This window comes from Amphiprion ocellaris, chromosome 23, assembly GCF_022539595.1.
Source record: "Amphiprion ocellaris isolate individual 3 ecotype Okinawa chromosome 23, ASM2253959v1, whole genome shotgun sequence".
Lineage (NCBI taxonomy): Eukaryota > Metazoa > Chordata > Actinopteri > Pomacentridae > Amphiprion > Amphiprion ocellaris.
The window spans coordinates 2,936,281-2,959,267 of record NC_072788.1 but is presented as its reverse complement, the minus strand read 5'-3'; the positions used below and the strand labels follow the sequence as shown (position 1 = coordinate 2,959,267).

General features: G+C 38.6%; 1 protein-coding gene across 1 annotated transcript in view; it reads right to left on the bottom strand.

Moving 5' to 3' along the window:
- ablim2 (actin binding LIM protein family, member 2) overlaps window positions 1-21,671 on the bottom strand; it is a 107,913-nt gene extending 86,242 nt beyond the window's left edge. The window contains exon 1 of the transcript XR_008600542.1: window positions 21,537-21,671. The gene's annotated coding sequence lies outside the window, so the exon portion shown is untranslated. The remainder of the gene's footprint in view (window positions 1-21,536) is intronic.
- Window positions 21,672-22,987: the final 1,316 nt, after the last annotated feature.

Sequence of the window (22,987 nt, the reverse complement as noted above, 5' to 3'; positions counted from 1 at the left end):
GTTTTCTAGAGAAGTGAGTCGTGGCAGGGCATGGGAACAAATACGGAAAAAGGCAGCAGCATGAGCCAAACAACAAAGAACAGCAACAATGCAAAAAGAAGGAGCTCAGCTTGTGCCGTGTGTTGAAGCTGTAGGCTGGGAAACAGATATCTGCATAGACTTAAATTTAGCATAAAACATCTTCACAACCTCTTTTTTTTCCTTTAAACCTTCCTGTTCCCTTCATGCAGAGTACATTGCAGAGGTTCTGGCAGATCTGTGCACACTGTAGCATTCTGCTGTCAGCCCAATCTGTCATCCTGCACGCTGTATTAACTTTGAACAGAAGGACAGGAAAGGACCCAAACAGACAGACAGAGGGAAGGTATGCATTCGCTTCAGGCCTGCATCAGCTGAAAGGATGCTTTGGGTGAATTATCATCTGGATCGAGCATCTTAACCCACTCTCAGACTTTTCCATTGCAGGTACAGACATTTAAACCAACCAATAGCCATGTGTTTTTCCATGATGATGGTAACTGATGTAGCACGATGTTCAAAAAAGCTGTTTTCCATTCATTTTAACTCAGTAATTCCCTTGTAGGAATCTTCTATTGGTTAAAACACCTGTTGCGCTTGCTTTTAAGCGCATTAAATGGCCGTTACTCATTTTCAAGCCAATATGTTGTGAGTAGATAGATATTTGCAATAGGTGGCCTCGTCCACCTTCTAGTAGGCTTAGTAGTTCCATTAACACCTCAATTAGCAGTGGTGGCACCACTAGTTTCCACTTACAAAGCGCAAATTGATAGACTTGCTGATACAAGTTACATTTGGGACCATTTTTGCCTGTATTTTTAGCTTTTCAAACTAAGTTTCATTTCAACTTTCATTTCTACTCTCAGTTTACTTCCATTTTTAGTCACTGTTTGGTTCAGGTAAAGCAGCAAAACAACTTGGGTAAGTTTTGACATGTTACAATGCTCCATTACTGAGGTTTCCAGCCTGATATTTCCCCACAATGTTCACCTGGAGCCACCACAAGGTCAACTTTTCATTTATTCAAAGGAATATCTCTATGTGATGCACTGGCACAAAATTTGCTAGAAACATTCGTTGCTCTCAGAAGATGAACCCTACATATTTTGGTGATCTTAACTTTTCTGCTTGTGCCAGCAATATTTATGGCTATGAGAGAAATGTTTCCCAATTATTGCATCAATTACCATGAAATTTGATTTAAAAAAAAACCCAAAACATTTGTTATGTTTATCAGAGGAGACAAGTCTCATTTGGGACCATTTTTCCATGCATGTTTTGCTTTCTAAACTCAATTTCATTTTAACTTTCATTTCTACTCTCGGTTTACTTAAGTTTTTAGTCACTGTTTGGTTAAGTTAAGGCACGAAAACAACTTGGGTAACTTCAGGAAAAGAAACTGCCTGTTGAAAAGCTCCATTTTGGAGGTTTTCAGGCTGATGACTCCACCAGAGATCTTCCATGCATTTACATTGTAAGGAGATACCTATACAATCTGTCTGTTTACCAGTGATCCCATTAGATATCATGCACAACCTGAACTTATAGTGAAAACTGTCATTTAATGCGATGGTAATGCCCAAATGAGTTCTCAAATGCTTCCTCTAGACAAGATAAGAGGTGCAATTAAAAATCATGATTCAGGCTTCATTCAGATCAGTTCAAACACTCATAGCTATTGTCTATGTTCACAATCTACAGCTAGGTAGTTGTATTAGGCCTCAAACATGCTCCACATACAAGATCAAGATCATGCTCTGAAAACATCTTAATGACAAGTGCATGCTACTGTATGGCATGAAACAGCAAGAGAAACCCAATGACACTAACCAGTCCCACAACGTTCAGGTTTCTCAGCTATACACTGTATAAGCTTCTGATTGAGGCCAGACCAAGTCCTTCAGTTCAGTAGAACATTCAGTCTGTTGCTGCTTCAAACTGCTAAATCTATTTTTGTGCAAAACAAGGCTTTTACAAATGACAGTGTCAATGAGCTTTTAACCAGGTAACACTGTGTGCATTACAGATGAGCTGACAGCAGTACTTTTACACTCCACTGAGGGAATCTCCTCAGTGGCCCAGTTCCAATATGCCCCCCACATCCTCCCACTCCATCACGGTGTGTTGCCACACTAAGAGCTGTGGAGGGTCTCTCAATTATCTGGTATAAACACGCTTCATGAGCTTCAAATCAGCATCTGTGGCAATTTATTCAATTTCGTTCAGGCATTTACAACATAAACAATAAAACACTCAAGTTAGTGACAACAAGGACTCATTCCAGCGGTGTTGAAGGTTTCCTCATATGCAAACTGAAAAACCCCCAGGCTACACTCAGTTATTTCAAGATTTGCATAGGAGAAATTAGAAGAATGCAATCATGATCTTTTATATGTGGCTGCAAGTTAGGAGTGTGACAATACCTCGATATGGCGATATATTGCGATATTTTGTCTCCCGATCGATTATCGATATGCTTCCGCCAAGGATCCATACTTTTATTTAACATACGGCCGCTATAAACGGCTCTTTCAATGTTCATTGCTTATTGGGCAATTCCTTGGTGGTCCGCTAGGGGCGCTCCTCCCGGGAGTGGCGGTGAAGTGGGCGGAAGTCGCCAGGCGAAGAAGATACCCATAGAGCGCTCAAAGGGAGAAAACATGGCGGCAACAAGCGAGAAACAGAAGTTGACAGATGCACCGGCAGCTTACAAGTCAAAAGTGTGGGTACATTTCGGATTTTACATTCAAGCGCTGGCGACATCATCAGTGTTCAGAGAAGTATGTTCACTCCTGAACATGCTGAGCAGCTGCTCTTTCTCAGGAAAAACATGCACATCCCTGTGTAACATGGACATGTCCAGAAAGTGGATCAGTTTTGTAGAATTCTCAGTGTTTAAGTTCTAAAATCTGTGATGTTTAAAAATGCACTTTTTGAACTACATCATTTCTCAAGATAAATCATTTTGATATTTGAACGTAAGCTTAAGCTATAAAGTTTTGTTTTGTGGTATGTTCTCTCTAAATGTGCAGGTAGATAGATGCCTTGCAGTAGATTTGCACTTAATCGCAGTTACACAGAAATGGTGTCGCTGTTTAAAAAAGGAACAAATAGCTTTGTTGCTGAAATTTTGCACTACAATAGTGATTCTTTTAAGAAAGACACTCATTTGTTTACAACAATATTGCAATAGAATAGTGTTACTGTTAAGAAGACACTTGTATTTGTTTACAGAAATGTTACACTGAAATATTGTGTTCAGGCACTAATTTTTGACAGATTGTGTCAGTAAAAGTGCAAAAAAATAAACAGTTTTTTTTCCATTTAAAAATACCTTGTTTTTGTCATTAATAGTTGTATTGTGGAGTATCTTTGATTGATTTCCTGCCTAATATATCGATAATCACTGTATCGCCATATCGTGAGATAATCGTTATTGTGAGCCTTGTATCGTGAATCGTATCGTATCGCAAGGTACCCAGAGGTTCCCACCCCTACTGCAAGTAAACAAAAGAGCAATGAATGGAATTTGCAGGTCTGACACCTACACAACAAATTGAAATGGAGCTCACAGAACAAGTGCAAGAGGAAGTTAAACAGTTTTAGGTCATTAGCATTTAATTTACTCTAATAGTGTAAATACCTAAGTAATCGCTGAGGTGTAGCAACAGCAGCTGGTCCTTCTAATTTTCTCTTTGCAACTCTACAAACTGGACACCAAACTGGATGTCACAATATGTTTATTTCAAATTACATTATAAATAATATCTGTGAATACAATTTAGTTGTTTAGGAACATAACTTTGTATAGAAATGGTTGTCTGGGAAGCTAACAGGTAGATGAACCTTATCTAGATCCGCCACCACTCTCAGTATCTATCCATGGAATCATCACCAGCCCATGTTACATATATGTAGGTCTGCAGTGTTGTAACTCATTGGGTCATCAGATAGCAGGTTAATGCCTGACAAGCCTGCAACACTGAAGTCAACCACACTGTAATAAAAAGCTTTACTTCAAAGGTTCAGGTGACCATATCACCACTGGAAGTACTGGTGGGACGGATGAAGGATGACACAATGAAAGAGGAATTCCAATGAAGGATCACCAAAGCACTCTCTCTATGTGTGCCTCTGCAATGCACCATCGACCCCAATCCCAAGTCCGGGTCATAAATCTGAGTTTAAAAATGCTGAGAAAAAGCAGCTTATGTTTAAACATGTAAAAGGAGTCTTTTCAAGGGAACAAAATGCTATCTGACCTAAAAAAAAATTAATCGTTTTCTTTAATTATTGTACTGGAAGGCAAAAATAAAGGTCACAACCACATCGTGACAGAAAGACGAAGCACACAGTTGTCAATAACATGGATATCTGAAGAAAGAACTGACATGAATTGGACTGCACAAAGTTAAGGGACTTGCAAATGACTGGGATTAATAATACTGGTCTCCCTGGTAACTTAACTCATCATAGCTTGGCAAAGCCATCCATTATCCATCCATTATCTATACACCGCTTATTCCTCACTAGGGTCGCGGGGGGTGCTGGAGCCTATCCCAGCTGACTCGGGCGAAGGCAGGGGACACCCTGGACAGGTCGCCAGTCTGTCGCAGGGCTACATATATAGACAAACAATCACTCACACATTCACACCTACGGGCAATTTAGAGTAATCAATTAACCTCAGCATATTTTTGGACTGTGGGAGGAAGCCGGAGTACCCGGAGAAAACCCACGCATGCACAGGGAGAACATGCAAACTCCATGCAGAAAGATCCCGGGAAAGCCGGGACGCGAACCAGGGACCTTCTTGCTGCAAGGCGAAAGTGCTAACCACTACGCCACTGTGCAGCCCAGCTTGGCAAAGCTAAAAGAGAAATCCAAAAGCCTCCCCAGGGGGACCCCAGAGAGTTTCAATTAAAGATACTGCAAGCAGTGAATCGAAAACTGCACTACTCTGAGTCATAAATCAGTCAAATATTAACATTCAGATATGAAACATATTGATCCCCAATGTCCTTTGCAATAAGCTTCCTTAAATCCAATAAATTAATGAGAGAAAGAAGATGCTTTAACATTTGCTTGAGTTGTCTTCAAAGTAATTGATGGAACCTGCTAATGAGAACTTTGAATATTAACATTTGCAATGATGCTACAAGGACAAGGCCAAAAATAGCAGATTTCACTAACTACTTGCAGGCATTTTACATTTTCTGACGTGTGTTAAGCTGCTCAAACTACATGTTTCATACTCCTGGAGGGCTCCTAATGTGAAACATCTGTAGACTCGCAAAAAAATGACCTTCCTATGCAACTAAAATGCATTATCGATGACATGTTGTTCAAAGTTGTTGTGAAAGGTCGCATATTAACCCAAATCTGGTCATCTAAGTAACTTAACCAAGCTTCTCGCAAGTAGTAATTGTTGTGAAAATGTCCACGAAAGCCTGATATTTCCTCAAACCTAACTAAACAGTAAGGGTAATTTCAGAATAATGGTCCCCACACAAGATGTCAACCCACATCTCCTTCAAACTAAAAGTCTTTCCTGCTAAGTCACAGTGTTCCCGGTTGATATGAAAATCCATTTCTTTCAAAGTGCAAATGCAGTTTATTGTATAGGAATTGAATATTTGGGAGACAGGAAGTACATTAATCAAGAATGATCGCAAAAACTGCAAACTGTTGCATGTCCTCTGGGCTAATCCGCTATTAATGCCAAACTTCAGTGCTTGAGTTGAGTTTTATTGAAGTAATTCAACATTGTCCCAATCTTAGAGTTACAGTGTTGTGGGTCTTGCTCTCCTGGTGGCTTTAATTTTGTGTTTTTGGAAACCAATTCGCAAACACTGGGCCCATGTTGGTGTTAGCATGTTTCCATATGCACTCTAGACAGGATTAAAATCAGACCAGCACAGTAATGGTAAAATCAATCCATTACCCGGAGAAACATAAATCAATATGACTGGGAATGTCGTTGAAGATATTTAGTCAAAAACCAAAGTGTTGGTCGAAGAAAAAGTTCAGGGTCTCGCCAAAATTAGCCAACCTCATCGCAAAGGGGAAATTTTAGATTTTATGGATCGTCTGTGGTTGTTGAGTCATTTTCAAACATTTATTTTCATGGTGGCCGTAGAGGAAACGCCTGAGAATGACCAGTTTTGAAAGAAACATGACCAGTAACACCATTGTTTATGTGGCTATGTAATATGTATTTTCATTTTATCTGGTGTGCCCATAAATAGACTTAGGAGACTGAGGGACAACATTTCTATTGGTCAGGAAACACAGATAAAAGACAGCGTGGAGCAGCAGTAGCAGTAATCTTGTCCAGTTTGTTGACAAAGCATGTAAATGAGACCCAATAAAATGGCAGCAAAAATGCTCAAGTTTCAAACAATGTGGTGAAAATCTATAGCAAAAGTAGTGGAACATAATTCCACTTCTTATGTAAAAGTACAACTTTTAAAACCCTCCATGCCTCCAAACTGCAAAGCAGACTGTGTTAAAATCCCTCATCGGGATCCATCAGAGTTTTAACAGACTCTGTAATAATCCCCACCTGACTTTAAATCATAGACCGATGAAAGGCTCCTTTAAGGGTTCCAGGGGAGGCTTTAAGCTACAGATTACGGCTTCAAAACATACAACATGTGAGAAACATCTGAATTATTCACTACTGTGGACATGGTAAACTAGATAACCTGAGTCTTTTTCTTTACATAATGTTGGCAGTTTCCATCTACTAACCTGAAAAGATGGGGTGGAATGGAGTTATACTAAATGGATATCATGAAACTGAGCTGTGTGCATGGATGTGTGTTAAAGTGAGCAAGAAGGCAACTGTACATCAGTGTTATTTAGCTGTTTGCCTCAAACTCAGCCCTCCCTCAAATGAAACAGTGCAGCAGAAGCCATAAATTCAAAACTCTGCAGTGGCAGAAAGCTGCTGTTTTGTGGTGTCATGATGTGTGTATGTGTGTTTTATGGCATGTAGACATGAGGGAACACCCTCCACATTACACATGTAGACAGAGGACACCCTGTCAGCTGTAGCTTCTCACTGGAAGGGCAGATGAGGCCGTAACCAATAGCAACGAGGGAAGGAGGGATGGAGGGATGGACGCTGGCCAGAAAAGGAGGAATGGCTGGACGGAAACCAGCTCACTACAGTAAATGTTGGAGGACCTGGACCTGATCTCAACTCTCTCATTCTCCTTCATCCTTTCTTTATGCTTTCTCCTGATCTAAGTCTTCCTTCGTAACCCTCTTTATCTCCTCAGAAGGAGGAGGAGGAGAAGAGGGAGAAAAAGAAGGAATAGGAGAAGAATGAGAAGCAGAAGGAGAAGAAGGAGAAAAAGGAGGAGAAAAAAGAAGCCGAGGGAGAAGAAGGAGGAGAAAAAGAAGAAGGAGGAGAAGGAGGAGAAAAAGAAGAAGGAGGAGGAGAAGAAGAATGAGAAGAAGACGGAGAGGAAAAAGGAGAAGAAGGAGGAGAAGAAGAAGGTTCTTCTCCTTCTTCTACTTTAGGAGAAGAACAAGGGGGACTAGAAGGAGAAGAAGAAGAAAAAGAAGGAGGAGGAGGAGCTTTATTGGTAGAGTTGTATTTTCCTTAATTTTCAGAAAGACTGTTTCTACCTTTTAAACCATAAATTTAAACTGAAATCAACACTATAACTTTTGAAAACCCTTGTCAAACAACAGCTATCTAAGAAGCAGATAATGGCATATATAATAAACACATAACGGTCATTCAGTGATAAAGACTGAGTTCAAAGGCTCAGTGGAATTACCTGTAAGAAGAGCTTGGCTGGTATATTTACTATGATGTTTCCACAAGTCATGTCCCACTCACATTTTTTTGGTTTTATTATATTTAATAAAAATACTAAACTAATGAATATCAGATGGATTTGAAAGAGCACTGTCTTTTTAAAAAAATCTAAACTATGCCATTTGTCAGAGACAGAAACTGTGAAAACAGACAGAATGATCAGATTTTCAACTTTCCGATGGTCTTTGAACTACTCGTCTGCGCTTACAGTTGTGAGATTTTATTAAAACCAATTTGTACTACATATCTCATTTAAGAATTAGCCAAAATTAAACCATTTGACCACACAGAGAGAGTATACTGTGACTGTCCAGTACGATCAGTTGAACTTGACTCTCATAAAACTTGCATACAACTAAACTTAATAAAATATACTCTTGATAAACAATGCTTAGAAAATGGGAGAATTTAGAAGGAAAAACCGATCTCTAAATTAACCCTTGTGTCGCCTGCGGGTCAAAATTGACCCATTTTAAAGTTTGAAAATCTGGGAAAAAATATATATTTTCACAGTTAAACTTCTGATGCCCACATTTTCAACATTTTTCGGAAATTTTTGAATATTTTTTGGCGGAAAAAAAGAAATTTTGAAAATGTTTCTTTAAGAACATTCACAAAAAAATCAACCAAAATCCAGCTGGATTTTGGTTGATTTTTCTGTGAATGTTCTTAAAGAAAATATTAGAAGTTTTACTGATAAATATGGAATCACTTTAGATATTTTTAGGATGTTTTTGGAAGATTTTTACTCATTTTTTGAAAATATTTACAAGAATTTTCTTGCAAAATTTGGGGTATTTTTTTTAAATAAAACTTTTAAGGAATTATTGGAATTTTCTTCCTGAAGGTTTTGCAAATTTTCAGAAATTTGGGGAATTTTTTTCTGAATTTTTGGATTTTTTTTCAGACAGGAAACAATATTTTTTGGTGCCCGTAAATGAAGAAAACAGGAGGGTCAAGTTTAACCTTATTTGTTTGTACTGGATGTAAATAGAGGCCATTATTTGAGAATTCATTGCTGTATTTATGCAAAAATACTTTTAAAATATGCAAATTATCAGTCAAATTTTACCCCATCAAAAGCCTAATTTAATTCTAAAACTAATCCCTTTTTTCAGGATCTGATTATAAATATGGCTCTGGTGTGTCTAAGTGTGTGTGTGTGTGTGTGTGTTGATACTCCCTGGATTGTGATTATATATGCAAAAAACAGGGGAACACCCTGCAGTTCAGCACTATGTAATTAAGCATGCAGTGTATTTAGCATATCCAAAAAAATAAATACATCGCCTGTTTCCTGAGTCTTAAAATGAAAGTAGAATTCGGATCTTCTCGTCCTTGTGTGGTCCTCGTGATTCAGAACTAAAGCTGATGTTCAGGATTAATGATCCCCGAGGAGACGCAACGTGAAGCAAATCTTTCTCCAAACGTTTCTCCTCCGGTCTACAGCAGAGAATTAACAGCAGACAAAAGGAAACATCGCTGGTCTGACCCACATTCTGGGTCCGACTTTGAAACTCGTCAAGAAAAGGCGAAGAACACAAAGTGATTCTGATTAATTGGTTCATTCACAGAGGGAGGAAAGGAAAAAAGTGGAAGACAGGAGATAAGAGGAGGAAAGGAAAGAAAAGGAAAGGAATAAAGGAAAAGAAATGAAAGGAAAAGAAAGGAAAGGAAACAAAGGAAAGGAAAGGAAATGTAAGGAAAAGAAAGGAAAGGACACAAAAGAAAAGAAAAGGAAAGGAAAGAAAGAGAAGGAAAGGAAATGAAACGTAAACAAGGAAAGGAAAGAAAGAAAAGGTAAGGAAAGGAAATGAAAAGTAAAAAAGGAAAGGAAAGGAAAAGAAACATTGAAAAGGAAAGGAAAGGAAATAAAGGAAAGAGAAGAGAAGGAAAGGAAAGGTAAAAAAGGAAAGGAAAAGACTAAAGGGAAACAAAAGGAAACAAAAGAAAAGGAAATGAAAGAAAGAAAGAGAAAGAAAGGAAAGGAAATGTAAACGAGGAAAGTAAAGGAAAGAAAGACAAGGAAATGAAATGTAAAAAAGGGAAGGAAAGAAAGGAAAGGACACAAAAGGAAACAAAAAAGGAGAGAAAGAGAGGCAAAGGAAAGGAAATGTAAAAAAGAGAAGTAAAAAGTGTAAAGAAAATGAGCTAGAGAGAGGACATAAGTAGTTTACATTGGAGGAAACTAAAGGAAACAGAAGGAGAAACGGGGATAAGAGAGGAAACAAATGGAGATAAGAGGAGAGGAGTGATGAAAAAGTTCTTCTTTCTCTGCTGTTGTTGCAGAAAGTCCTGCCTGGAGTTTCCTCCATAGGTGTGTTTAGAGGTTTTCTTCAACCAGCAGACAGTATATTATCCTTTCTGTGAGGACACAGCAGAGAGAGTTCTACTGGTCAGCCTCAGCCGACGATCAATCACAACACAACACACACCAACTACACACTCAGGAGAAAGTGAACTGATGAATAATTCACCGGAGCTCATTGATCCTCGTGTCTCTGTGTGGCAGTAATGGGAGCTGGGTTTGGAGTGGAGTTAGCTCTGACGCTAGCTGCACGCATTCCCATAACACAAAGGACAACACGTCCTGTTTCCTCTTAACAATCCCTACAAATAGCTCCACCAGGCACTGGAACTGCTGCGTTATTATAGGGAGTTACATCATAAACCGCAGGCCCTTTGAAACCAAAACACCATAACGGCACAAAGAAATGAAGAAGAACGCATTCTGACAGTACGACCACGTCTAAATAATCAATGACACATTCAACACTAATTGTGAGCTGTTGGTGCTGATCTTTTTCTCTATTTTCTGTCTTGTCGTTGCCACTAACCATTTCCACAAAGTTTTGCAAAAAGCTACACATTTACATTCCCAGCATTCTGGGAATGTAAAGCAGAAACACCTCCAGAACCCATCTGGTTTTGGGACATCCAACAAGAATCATGAGAATATATGGTGTTGGGGGGAAAGGACTTTTGTGGCCACCCAGAACTACATAATATAGTGGAAATGATTCCTGCCAATCCCGGAGAAAAGTTTCTGCTGCATGGAAGGTTTTGTCGGACTGCAGATGAGAGTGCAGCCATAAGATTTAGTGCGTCGTAGATCAAACATTTCAAGTCCTCAGAATTTGTCAGCTGTATTCTCTAAGTGCTGGAGGAGAGCAGATTTCATTTGATCTATTTGTAAAGAGAATATTGTGAATTATTTATAATAGTGGCACGTTATGAGCTCTGCAAAGCGAATGTGTGTGAAGTGTCAACATTTCTAGGTCATTTCTGAAGACAATTATGAAAGCCAAGCTCTCTCCAATAAAGTCGCATTTAGACATGTCATGGGACGCTCAAACTCCTTCACTGAAACCTACAGAACGACGAGAAACGGTAGGAAAGACTTGAATAACTGAGTGCAGAAATGTAAGGAATGCAGATGCTTCTGTACAGAACACAAGTACTCAATCATGTACCTTCAGGGTCACCAGATATTAGCCAAGTTGCTAACTTGCATGTGACAAATCCTCCATCTGCTGAATGTATGCTTTTAAGCTAATGGCAGTTGCATTAAATTGTAATAGAAATCCTCATCCGAGGAGCTGTGAGGACCTGCAAGGAGCTTGTTGAGTTTCTAGGTGGTGAGACCACCTACGAGACCTTAACTTCTCATTTAAATTCACCCAATAATTTAGCCAAGCCCACGTGGAGAAGCTTTACAAAGACTTGGGGACAGTTTGTTTCCAGCTATTTTCAGCTCTCAAGTATACAGTTTCAGTAAATATCCAGATGGTCATTTAGATTCACTCACACCAACTTGTGTTTTTCCATTTGCATGCATGCCAGTTTTACTCCTTAACTGTTCGCCATCCGATAAAGAACCACACAAACACTTTTCCATATGGTTCCAGCTTATTTAACTACATTAATCCAACACGCTACGGCTGCTTGAACACAGTCTGTAACACAACCCCGTGCACTGCAACACACAGCTCCCTGAGAAACCCAAGGCCGACCTTGATGGCACCTAAATGTCACACACTCAGCACGTTCAACACCAGGGACTCAATTAATAGTGAGCTGCATGCTGCATACTGGAGCTGGGAGGTATGAATAAAGGATGACAGAATGGATGTTAGGGATCTCTGCAGAAAAGGGAAAAAAAGCCTGAGGGTGCTGGTTTCCTTTTGAATGAAATGTCACATGTCTGGCGCAGCTTTATGCTGTAATTCATTTGTAATACAGAAATCAAGAGTCCTGTTTTGTGTTTCCATTTTCTTGCTTCCAGACACACATCTATCATGGGTCTACTTACATGGTTTTTGACAACCAATTTGGATAAATTACCAACATTTACAGTAAAAATGGAAGTCTTGGTGTCAAAAATTGTACTTAATTTATCAGGAATTCTAACTAAAAATTGGGAAAAAGCTGAATATTGGATCAGATAATCAGCCAAATGGATAATCATTTCACCTTTATGGTTTTTCAGAGCCAATTTGGATATCGTGTATTACTGATAACCTGTATTTTGAATAATTTTCTAGTAAAAAAATTGAAATTTTGGTGTCAAAACTTTATAGTAAGACAACCTCCAGTATAAAAATCTGCTGGAATACCTTTGTTTATTTTTGTTTATCATGTGTTTGATTAAAAAAGAACATCTAACCTTTGATTTGACTAGCTATTGTTCATGATGCAAAACCAATAAGATAATGGGTGTGACATTCCTTAAGATCACAGTTGTGCATTTACTTATTTTATCAGGAACTGATTAAACAAAACAACCAAAAATTGGGAAAATGCGGAATATTGATCAGACAATGGATCAACTTTCAACCCCTAACCAATGGTTCTGTTAACACTAAATGCACAGAAGACATGTTTTCCTTCTATTAAACTGATTAACTGCTGACATGTATATTGTTAATGTGAGCATAACCCTAAAAAAGTTTGATGATGAATCTAAATGCAAAAATTAAAAGAATACAACATTCCATACAAAGGCAGCCAACTATACATCCAAAGTGAGAGGTCCAGAGCTGGCTACATATGAAAACTGTAGAATTATCCCCACTGAAGCTAAGTTACAACAGCACAGCATTAAGTTATGACAGTGTTACATCAGCTTTAATCCAATCCAATCAGTTGTAATGATCAAAACTGAGATTTGACCAAACTATTCCGTCCTTGAAGTCAACATGCCGTTCCTGCCTTCATCAAAGGCCGCTGTAAAACAGCAGGCTACAGGGAAATGTCACGAGCCCACACCACATTGCTGGCTTAATTGTTAGTCTGTGTGTGTGTGATTGTGTGCAGCCCCAGTGCAGGGGCTTAGCACCAGTGACCTCAGCCAGTATTTATCCCAGTAAGAAGAGCTGCGGTGTCCACTGTGGATCTGCCCACCACTGCTATTCCACTGCAGCAGTATGGAGGACGAGCAGGACCAAAATGGACACAGAAACATACAAGTATAGATGTAAATAATACACTGAATGATTGCTTAATCCCATTTAGCTGCTTAAGAGTCCTATTACTGTACATGTTGGTCCACTCTTCCACTGTAAAGGCCTGTTAGGAACATCATCTTCATTACTGTTATTAGCAACATCTGTGCTTTCCCTAATATATGCAGTGAAAAACACCTTGAAGACACGTTAGCAGGCTGACAGCTTTAATCATAGTTTACAACCATGACAGCTTCACATTAGCTCTTCAAAACCACTGGTGTCTCTTCACCGTTCTCTGAAAAGACAACCAGCAATAGATTTAGGAAGAAACTGTGAATAAAAAAATACATATATAAAAATGAACTCCAGTGTAATTTCAAATGCAATTTTAGTGGAGATATTTTTTATTAAACCAACCTTAAGCTACTATTTTGTAATGATAACAAATGATAACTTGAAATTTCAGTTTTCCAACATTTCTCAAGATTTTCCAGTAATATTCCAGGAATATTTTGTCAGACCTTTAGAAAAACCTCACAATATCCATTTAGAATGCCACGACATTAGCTGCAATTAATCCTAATCATCTTTGGATCCATTTAACAGTTGTGTCACGAATAATTTTAGCAAGTTAAATTAAAAAAAAAACATTTGCTACAGTTTAAGAAGATTTTCTTCATGCTTTTTGTTTATGATCACCGAAATTTCAATAATGTTGGGATGAAATGATTAAGATAACATAATTAGAAGGTTAATCCAAAATAGATGATTAAAAAGATGTTTAGCTACAGTCGTTATCATAACTTCCTGCTGATAATTTCACGTAATGAGAGTGTATTCATTGATTTTACATGCAACAACCAAACAAACTGCCTGCTCTTTACATATATCCAATATGGAGGACACTGATTGGCCAAGATCAGTCTGACCTTGATACACATTTACACTCTGCATGATGCTACGAAGGCAATTTGGAGCAAAATCTCTAAGGAATGTTTCTAGGACCATGTTCAGTCTTTGCTACCAAGAATTTCCCTTCAGTTAAAGGCAAAAGTGGGTCTGATTCAGAACTGCAAAGAACATATACTCTCATGCATTCACAGGGTGATACAGTTCACATTCTCTTCTCCCACTGCACAAACCGTCCACATGTAAACATATAAATCATCATTTCTGACAGTGAAACACACACAACCTGGAGGCTCATGCCTTTGAGTGCAACACTCCACTGCTGCACCTTCCAACTTGTGACACACTTTATTTAACTGCACCAAGTCAACCAGTACTACTACAGCATCAACAATATACTAAAACAAGTGTCTGTGGGACGGTGTGTTCAGTCACTAGCTAGTACTTCACTAGGATTCCCGGCTCATAGCTGCTGGTAACTTTGAAATATTCTCCAGTAATGTATAGAGTTAGTTAGAGCAGCCACAGTGCACTGGTAGACCAAACTAAAATTAGCGATATGAAAGGACTCATGTGCTGGACCTACAGTATTTCTTGACTGAGCCACAGGATTTGGTCTTCAAACAAGCTAATTCCCAAGATGTTGAACCATTTCTTCAAATTCCAATGTCACTAAAAGGCTTTGGAGATTCATTTTCATTCCAATCCAACATCATTGACTGAAAATATTGCAAGACTCAGGACGAAATTCCAGTAGCCAAAATATGTTTTGACTGGACAATTTTCATCATCCGTCTTTGGGTGTTTTCCAAAGCCACAAGGCTGCAAAGATAAATTTAATGTTATTGATCCCAGCTGAAGTGATATCCAGAGGTTGGCAGTTTCACCCTGTGGACTTCCAATACACATAAACAGGCATAAAACAGCATGAGAAATGGTATTGATCTGAACCGATCTCTCCTTATGTGACCTGTGGCAGCAATCTGAGCCGGAATTAACCGACGATTCTCCGATCGTCCTTTCCCATTAGTCACTGATAACGATTCCCTGTGGTGAAGAGGCTCAGCGCTGTCAATGTGTCTCAGCTAAGAGGATACCTGTGAATAATCTCATCCAGTGCAACTCTTAACGTTCTTATGCTGCATACATGACATTCAACAAAAGATAAAGTGCTAATATAGCTGTGATGAAAAGGCAAAGGAGTTCAGGATTGTATACTCACCATGGCGACTTGATCTTATCACGCTAAAAGCATGGCTGTAAACACTGATAGCAGGTTTTATGTCAAAAGACCAAAGATTGGGAGTGAGTAATACATGAGGGTAAGTCTTGCTTTGGTTGTTTTCTTGCTTCAGACAAGACAATTTATGGTTCAGATTCTGTGAGGTTAAAAAACTGCAGATGAACAGCTATTGGTACCAGCACATGGAAGATCCTAAAGTATCACCAGACACAAGAATCGTTTCTTGTTCAGGGAACTATATCAGGAGGCATGAAGTTGCTTTTTTATTAGTGCAGCGCCCCCTAGCGGTCAAAGGACTCAAAATTTACTTAACATCTTGAAGAGGTCACCCTGAGTCCATATGCCAAGTTTGGTGTTCGTACATCAAAGTGTGCTTTTGTTAGGATCTGTCTGAAGATGATTTGACAAATTTGGTGAAGATATGACAATATTTATGGCCAAGGCAAACTTTTTAACGTTTTTGATTAAATGCAGTATCATCCACATAACTTTGATCGACATAAAAGGTCCTGACTTTGGGATCTCCCACATAAAACAACTTTTACAACGCCAATACATCACCCAAAATTAGGACGAATACAATGTGGATTATTTCACATTACTGTCACATGTTGCCACCTGGTTTTTGCGTCATTTAGGTTGACATGACAAGTTGACATGACTCCACTCTAAGATTTGTCTCAGGCATTTTCGTGCTTGTTGCTGTGCCTCCTAGTGGTGTAATGCCGCAAAATTCTTGTGCTTCCTTAAAATGGGCTTCAAGACCCAAGTTTGGTTTTGCTCAATCAAAGCGTTGCTGATATAGGGCCTCACGTCCTGTTTGGAAGCTTGGATGCTTTCCAAAATCAAAAATTCATGTGGTAATCATCAGTTTTGGTGACAACTGAATAAAGTTTTCGTTGCCTCTCAGAATTTTTAAAAAAACTTTTTAATAAAATCCAATATGGGAGAAAATGGGGTGCAATGGGTGCTTGAAACTTGATTTCACTTTTGAAAATCAAGCCCATGATTCAAAGGTTAAGTGCATGAACACACCTCCAACTTCAACCCATTGGTGGCACTAGAGTGCTTGAGGTGCAAATATGAAAGACGGTGAAAACAATTGGGGGACTGTACCCAGTAAGTGTGCCAAATTTAAATACTTTAGACCCCACGTTTCTACAGCTGCCACATGTAAAAGAACAAAAAGAAAGAGGAAGATGTATCGGAAAAGGTATGAACACTACGGACGCCTGCTCAGCTTTGCAGCTTGGCCCTTGATGATATTTTTCTGGAAGTGAAGGAATGCAGACAGGCAGATTGATTACGCTGCAGACTTTCTTTCAGGGTGTGTTCATCATGCCAAGCCTGTTGTGAGTGGTTTCTTTGAACTCGACAAACCACTCCTGCGGATTGACCGTACAAACAACGTCAAACTTAAGTGGCACTAAACAATACTTTAAATGCAGATCTTCGTTTTTCCTTCTCTGCCTTCATAATCTGAAATGTTGGTTGGAACTTTACCAAACAGACTCTCGTATGACGGCAGGTCAGCTACATTAAGTGTTGAGAATCAGGATGGATCAAAAAAAAAAAAACAGTTGGTCAATATCCAGGAAATTCACTCAATCTGCTAAACATATGTCCATCTGTTGTTCAAACGTGGATTAAAAGCTTTCAGCTGGGGGATTTGTACATGTAAAAGTGTGGCCTATCAGACTGAGACAACTGAAACCTGCTAATTTGCATAGTCAGCCAATAGAAGCGGTGGTTGAATGTAGGGAAATCACCAAAAATGGAGCGTCATTCTCCTACACTGTTCATGATATTGCGTTACTTTAGACTGAAAACCAAACCTTAAGACTCATGCATAGAGAAACCAGGCAAGTGCACTTGATAAGAGCTTCTAGAACTGTATCTGCAAGCAGAAAATCATGGAGCATTTGTGCTTCGTGTGGACGAATGCGGCCCCTCGAGCACAGAGCTGTGACTAGTGCAAGCTTGACCCTCCCGTTGCCTTTCAACCGCTCAGCACTCACTCATTCACTCATCAAGTTGTCTTTGGAGAGTGACCGATGTCTCACAGCCTCCAGTCCGTCTCTGAACCCCTGACCCATATTTGTCACACAGCATGTTCTTCACGATGTAAAAAAAGACATGTTTTACATTCTGTTGAGTCACTGTTATCTGTCAGTGTTGTAGACATGGTGGAGAGCTACATTTGGGAATGTTAAATTACCATTTTTGACTTTACCTTAACCCTCCTGTTGGGTTCGTTTCTCAGGAACAGCTATGATGTTTCTGGGTCAGTCTGACCTGGGATATGTTTAATTATCCAAAAATGGCAGAAACCAAAAAAAAATCCAAATAAACATTGTTTATATCTCATAATTAACTCCCTTACTAACCGTTTCAATCAATATTTAGTGGTGTTCTTTACCTCTCACAGATCATGGTTCAATGAGGATAATTCACTTGTTTCATAAAAAAAAAATACATATTAAAACTTTTTTCAATGTACATTGGAAAGACCTACATATGAAATAACAAAAGACACCTCTTCAGGGTTCAGGGTGGGTTTGCAAATATGTGAAATATCATTTTATATGTTGATTACATTTATTAAGCCAAGCAGAAGAAGTTTCATACCGAAAAAACACCTTTACCAATTTTTTTTAAACTTTTTTTTTTTAACCTTAAACTTAGTCAGTTTGATTCACAACATAACAGGAGGGTTAAAGTGTTAAGTCCTATGGAAGACTGAATGTTTTAAAGGTTTTTTTTTCTTTTTTAAAAATATATATTTTTAATTACCAGCAGTATTTCCTTATATATATTATTTAAACTAGCCCTGCGTTGGTGTATTCATTGATAGTTATGTTGGTCCTGACTTTTGGGTTTATTATCTACCATCTTTATTTTGTATGTATCTGTTTTGTAAAATTTTTGATTTAAAAAAATGCATATCTGGACAGTTATATGTACATTTATCTTTCATAAATGCATGGCTTTGACATTTGTTGTAGGCTCTTTTTTTGGATTTTATTTCTTGTGTGATTATAGAGCCACAAGTGGGGTGTTTTCCTTTCTAAAGTGTACAAAATAGTATAATAATAGTACGTACATTATTAGTATCAATATAACAGTGTGGAAACACTTAGTGGTCCTTACACGACTGTAATTTGGCTTTTGGCCCAGCTAATTAGGTCATACTCTCATTAACTGTCAACATTATTTGGTCTCTGGATTAACAGTCTGGAGCAGCTTTCAATTATTTGATCCACCCAAGATACACTGCCTGGTTTAAATCTTTAATTTTTTTTGCTTTTTCGTGGGGACCAACAATGTTCCACTGTACTGGATGAATAACAACAAAATAAGAACACCATTAGTGTTCCAAGTGGTTAATCAGTCAGTTGCTGCAATAAACAATCAACACTCACTGATAGAACCAATCAAAGGAGTCCAGCAAATCTCATCTTTTTGTGTGCATGGGTTTGGAAGACAAACTGAACACCATAGAGAATCAATTGGGAACCATATTGGATTGGCAAAGAGATCAGGAAATGATCACGATAGGGTGAAAAAAACAAGTGAGACAGGATTAGGTGGCAGGAGAGTAATGAGTCATTGCAGGGCAGGATGTGAAGCTCAGTCCTTTGTCGTCCTCTAAACTGACCCTAATGAAAGGAAACAAGCCCAAAATATAACTTCCCCAGTCTGCTGAGATAATCAGTCTCCAAAACACAAAGTTCCTTCACTGTGCTTCGAGAACCAACATTGTATAAAGGTTTGTTTTCAGACCCTCCCTCTGTACAGACCGATGCCCACAAACACACCGGGGGCCCAGCATGTGGAGACCAGCTGTCATCACACACAGGTGGACATTTGAAATGAATTTTTCTGCTCAAGTCACACACCCAGCCAACATTCTTCAACAGGTAAAAGCTTAGAGAAGGCATCCCAAACAAATCCCATGTTTGTCTTTCTGCAGCAGTTTACAACAGAGCGCTAATGAATTTCTCCCGTCTCGACTCCCAGACACACTGCAGCGTTCTCATTAGTAGCTCCAACAGCCCCGGGTCTGCTCGTTAAAACAGGACTGTTCATGCTCTCTGTACTGCAGGACTACATGGATTATACAGCCAAAGATCTGTCCCTGCTAACAGAGACCTCGCTTTTGGCTGGACTGACTCAAGTTCCAAGGTTGTGTATCAGAAATCTGGCAATAACATTGAGGAAAGAGCAAATATCTGGGAAATTTCATAATTTTGGGAGGTTTTGTTGTTATATCAACTGAAGGAGAAGAATGGAGTATTGGAGATTCTGACATTAAACCCAGGTTATGTCAGTGGTGAGTCAAAAAGTAGAAAAAAAATGTACATTTTTATCAAGTTATATCACTAAATATTGTCTCTTAAACTAAATACAATTATATAGAAGGATAGCTACCCTTAAACTAGCTTAATCACTAAATTTGAGCTAACTGAGTTATCTGATTTCTATGTAAATGATAGCTATGATTTAATTCCCGCCTCTAGAGAAACCTCATAGTTGTTGGAAATCCTTGATAGCTCTAATACAGAATTACAACCACTGAGCTCCAAATGCTGTAACACAATATTATGTAAAACACATGTATGCAGCACACCAATGGAGCAAATATAAGTTGCTAATTCAGATCAAGAATTTGCTGTTTAGCAATTTGCTGCACAAGAGTTCCTGTGAATTTGAGTTTACGTCGTTGAATTCAAGCTGAAGCGTCAATCCGAACTTTAAAGTTGAGAATTTTCTCATTGAAATCCAACTTGACGAGAAAACAGTGTTAATACGACCTTGAGTAAACTCTAAAAATTGGACTTTTCCATATTTTTGAAAAACAACAATCGCTAGTTGCCAGTGTGGAGCGATAAAGTCTTGTGAAAAGCCTCTTGGGTCTCCTTATGTCAATACCAGCTAAAGGGGAAGAATGGCGTACTGGAGATTCTGACATTAAACCAAGGTTATATAGAAGGGTAGCTCCCTCTTAGGTAACTTAATAACCACATTTGAGCTAATTGAGCCATATGACAGCTATGATTTAATTCCCACCGCTGGGGAAACCTCGTAGTTGTCAGAAAGAATTGATATGTCAGTCAACTTTTATTGACCACGCCCCATGTTTACATTATTTTGTTATTTAGAAGTTGTGGAACTCTGAGTTTAGAGACTACAAACAGTTAACTGCACATGGAAAACACAGTGCAGTCGTTGCAGGACTACAAGATCAGCTTCTTGTTATGATATCGGGTTCCTCTGGGAAATGTCACAATTTTGAGGAGTGTATTTGTTATATGAGCTGAAGGGTCAGAATTATTGGAGATTTTGACATTAAACCAAGGTTATATAGAAGGGTACCTTTTGGGTAGCTTAATAACTACGTTTCTGTTGACTGAGCTAACTGATTTCTATGATTGAATTCCCGCCTCTGGGGAAACCTTGTAGTTGTCAGAAATCCTTCATATCTCAGGCAACTTTTATTGACCACCACACCCCATGCTCATGTTTTTATACTATTTAGAAGTTGTAGAACTCGTGTTTTGAGTTTAGAGACTACAAACACAGTGCAGCTGCTGCAAGACTACATGATCAGCCTCTTGCTACCATATCGGGATCCTCCTCTGGGGACAAAGCCAGGAGTCAGGGCCTGCTGGAGACAAACAGCCTCTTCAAAGCAGGAGTGACTGCAGAGCCACCGAAGGCACCGTGGGCGTCTCTGCATCTCTAATTCATAACACGGCTCTAATTTGCTCACATGTCAGGATCTATCACAGGGAGACGTTTGAAACTGTGTCTCAATATCAGACTGACTGTGTTTAATTAGGCTGCATCAGAGGCCGAGGTGCTTTAACCCATTTAAAGTGTGCATTTCACACATTAGGATGTTATAGTGATGCCAAAAGAAAGGAAAAATTGCACAAACTAAGAGAAAGCAGCAATAGGTGCAGAATTAACCAACACAGGAAGCATTTTTATAATAAGATTACAATAAATATGACTGGAAATGTTCCTTAAAGTACCAATAACGACAATAAATGCAGTGTCCTCCTCAGCAGAGTGCTCTTACCAGTGCTGCTCATGGTGCCAGGCAGTCGGATGTCTTCTCCAGTCAGATGATGCACAGTATATAAGCCACTATCCACACTGACAGGACATGGATGATGTTGGTGATGATGCCCGCGGCCGCCGCAGAGCGCACAAGCCTCGGTGCAGCCGGCAGAATGAATGAGAGGAGATGTTTCCACCGGAGGCTGATGCGCGCACACAGCCGAGGCCGCTCACAGCTCCACAAACAGTCGCACTGCCAGCACAATGTCCTGCGTACACTGCGGGGCTGCTGCTGCCTCCCCATACAGCAGACGGTGCAGGTTGGGTGTGGGCGCACGGTGGAGGAACGCGGCCGTAGTCAAGCTGGGGAGGAGAGAGAGGGGAGGTTCCGGTGGTGAGTTTCAAAATAAACCATCCTTTTGAAAGTTACTCCTGTTGGAATCAAGGAAGTCTAGTGTCGTAAATAATAGAAATAATAAGGTTCCCCGCTTGTTATTGCAAGTACAAATGTTTAGTATTAAGGAGGTGGTAGAGAAGCTTTTATTGTGAAAGATTCTGTGTATATTTAGGAAGAAAATGCATATTAATAAGCATCGGAGGCACAAAAAAATTCACTTTTTAGCCACAATCAATACTTCAATTCTGTGCACAAAAAAAGCAGTAATATCTTGTTTGCCTCTCTCTTGAAGCAAATTTCTCCTGTCATAATTATTCTGCATCAATTATTTTGTGCTAATTTGACCAGCACAATGTAATTTTAATAACACAATTAAAAACTAAGCACATAAAGGGTTCCTCTAGATGCTATAACATCAGGGGGGCTCATGCAAAATTTTCTTGTTATCACCTTTGTTTTTCTTGCTGTATTTTAGTGGTGCAAAATCTAAAAACAATATCCAATTATATATATATATATATATATATATATATATATATATATATATATATATATATATATATATATATATATATATATGTAGTCCAAAAGAATGAAATAAAACCCAAATATAGAAAAAAAATTGCAAAAATAATATATATATTTAATAGAAAACAATAATTAAAAATAAATAATATATTGAATATAATATAAAATTGATGTTGTATTTTTGCAACAATGAGTTTTACAGAGTTAATCAAATTATTTTGAGCCATCACTATAACATACAAACAAAAAATGAATCTACTCCAATGCACGTTAACCATCAAATGTAAAAACCAAAAAATAAAGCCAACTCCCACATATAATAATAATAATAATAATAATAATAATAATAATAATAATAATAATAATTATTATTATTATAATAATAATAATAATAATATCTAACATATGTCTGTAGATTGTCAGTCATCCATATTACTATTATTATTATTATTGTTTCCATTGTTGTTTCCTTGAGCTTTTGCTCTCTACATCCTTTATTTTCACGTTAATGATTCCTGTTTGATGCTTTTACTTTGAAGGAGCCC